The following is a 2500-nucleotide window of genomic DNA, read 5'->3' as shown; positions in this document are numbered from 1 at the left end:
TATATATGTATCAAGAAAATTTATATTTTTGATATACGGGAGATATGTATGAAGTGTATGGTTATGTCAAAATTTAGCCCGGATTTGTATAGCTGTAAATTTTTACAATGTATAACAGTATCAGTGGCATCATTATTATAATTATTATCATAATTTTTAAGAAACAATCGTGATTATTAAGAACATCGCAAACTTTTTTTGTACTCCGCATTATCGAAATATCTTTTGAACAAAGAGACTCCGGAGAAGGCGATGTATATAAAAGAGTTTATATCCTATATTCTTATAAAGAAAAAAAAATCAATGGATTCAATAAAACTATAATTCAATATAAACGAATTTTAGATCAAAATCATTTAAAAGGCAATTAAGAACATCATTATTATTGCTGTTGATATAGAGTTTGAAAAGGTAATTCTTATCCAATATGCCTTCTATTACTTAAGATCATTAAGTATAACTTTTTTGCTTTACTATTGTACCTTTTCCAATAATTCCTTTAAGTTAGCTATGGAAATGAATCCATAAACTTAGGCTGTTTCAATAACAATAACAATATTTATAATAATAATTATTTAATAATTATTAATATTATAATGATAACAAAAAAACTAGATGAAGGCTAAAAACTGAGGACAAAATTTCATGAAACTGGAAGGACTGTTTACCCATCAATTGGAAACGTCCCTGCCTGATGATTTGCTGAACTGGGGTTCGAGACCCGTTCAAGCTCGATAGCTTCACAATAGTGTTTGTAACCTCACCAAACTTGTGAGCTAAGGATTGGAGGTTTGGTGAAGCCTATAAATCTACCTGCTGAGTCATCAGCAGCCATTGCTTGGTCCTTCCTGGTCCTAGCGTAGGTGGAGAGGGGATCTTGGACGCTGATAATGTGTATAATATGGTCAGTCACTAGGGCAATGTAACTATCCCTTGACCCTGCCATTAATGAGTGACCTTTAAACCTTTAAATTAAGCTCATCCGACATATCAGGGAATCATCACACATATGGTCAGTGTCTATAGGGTAATATATCTACCCCTCACGCCTGCCATTCATGAGTGACCTTTAAACCTTTAAATCAATCTCGTCTGAAATACCATCATTCACCAATTCCTCCTCAACGCCTCGCCCCCCTTTTCCTCTTCCTTCATTAGGCCGGGAGCACAGTAGCGACTCTGTGGCGCCACAAAGCCACAGCATCGTGTGGCGGGGATGTGGTGTCCCATAGGTTTCCATTGTTTTCAAAGCCACGCCACGCCTGTGGCGGGGATGAGCGACAGAGAGCCACAGTCGCTTGCCACAGTCGCTAGTCTGCGCGGCAAAACTTGAAAACAATGGAAACCTATGGGAGACCACATCCCCGCCACACGATGTTGTGGCTTTGTGGCGCCACAGAGTCGCTAGTGTGCTCCCGGCCTTACCCTTAACAACAAGCACACCGTATTCTGGAATGCCTATAACCTTCCTCTTCAACTGAAAAAAAAGAGCGACACGTGGAACCTGTCAAGACGAAGAATGTCCGTCCCACTAGGGCGAGATTTTTCCACCTTCTGATGCCGCGTGCCTTTAGAGATACAAGAGTTTCGAACGGGTTTTGGCACAAAGCTCGGCCCTGCATGCACAAGCAGTCGTAAACAAATGGTATGTAGAAAGAGAGAGAGAGAGAGAGAGAGAGAGAGAGAGAGAGAGAGAGAGAGAGAGAGAGAGAGAGAGAGAGAGAGTTATTTCCATCACTTTCTAAATTTCTAGTGACACGAAGACTACAAAATTACTTTGTTTCATCTCTTCAGTCTTGTGATATGAAGATAATCAGCCTGCGTAAGACTGACCTCATTACCTCTTCCTTCTCTCTCTCTCTCTCTCTCTCTCTCTCTCTCTCTCTCTCTCTCTCTCTCTCTCTCTCTCCACATGCCATTTGTTTACGACTGCTTGTGCATGCAGGGTCGAGCGTTGTGCCAAAACCCGTTTTATTTCAGTGGTACAAATCAAGTTCCTGTAGATCATAAGTGAGAAAATCTCTCTCTCTCTCTCTCTCTCTCTCTCTCTCTCTCTCTCTCTCTCTCTTACACATCACATTTTGCCTCCTCACGTAGTTTCTGTTCTCTTGATCACGACCGATATTAAAATGATTTAGGCATGTTCTCCTTTACTTGATCACGCCCAATATTAGAACGATTTAGGCATGTTCTCCTTTACTTAAAAAGCTTTTACTAACTAAAACAGAGAATTATGATCCCGGCGCTCGCTATGCTGACATGGACCGCGGTCGGGAATGGAAATAAAAAGAAGACACATGGAGGGGGAAAAAACATATCTTGAGTCAAGATGGGAAAAGAAGTAATCACTTATTTGTATTCCTTCTCAGCAGCGAGGGGCATATTTACGACATAAAGGCGGCATTTATATGGGAATATATCGGCATATGGACAGAGGCGAATATGCATAATTAGATCTGTCATATCTTTGAGATTAAGAAAAATAACACACGTGTTTTTC

Source organism: Palaemon carinicauda, chromosome 30 (genome assembly GCF_036898095.1).
Source record: "Palaemon carinicauda isolate YSFRI2023 chromosome 30, ASM3689809v2, whole genome shotgun sequence".
Classification (NCBI taxonomy): Eukaryota; Metazoa; Arthropoda; class Malacostraca; order Decapoda; family Palaemonidae; genus Palaemon; species Palaemon carinicauda.
Note: the sequence above shows the minus strand (reverse complement) of the source record.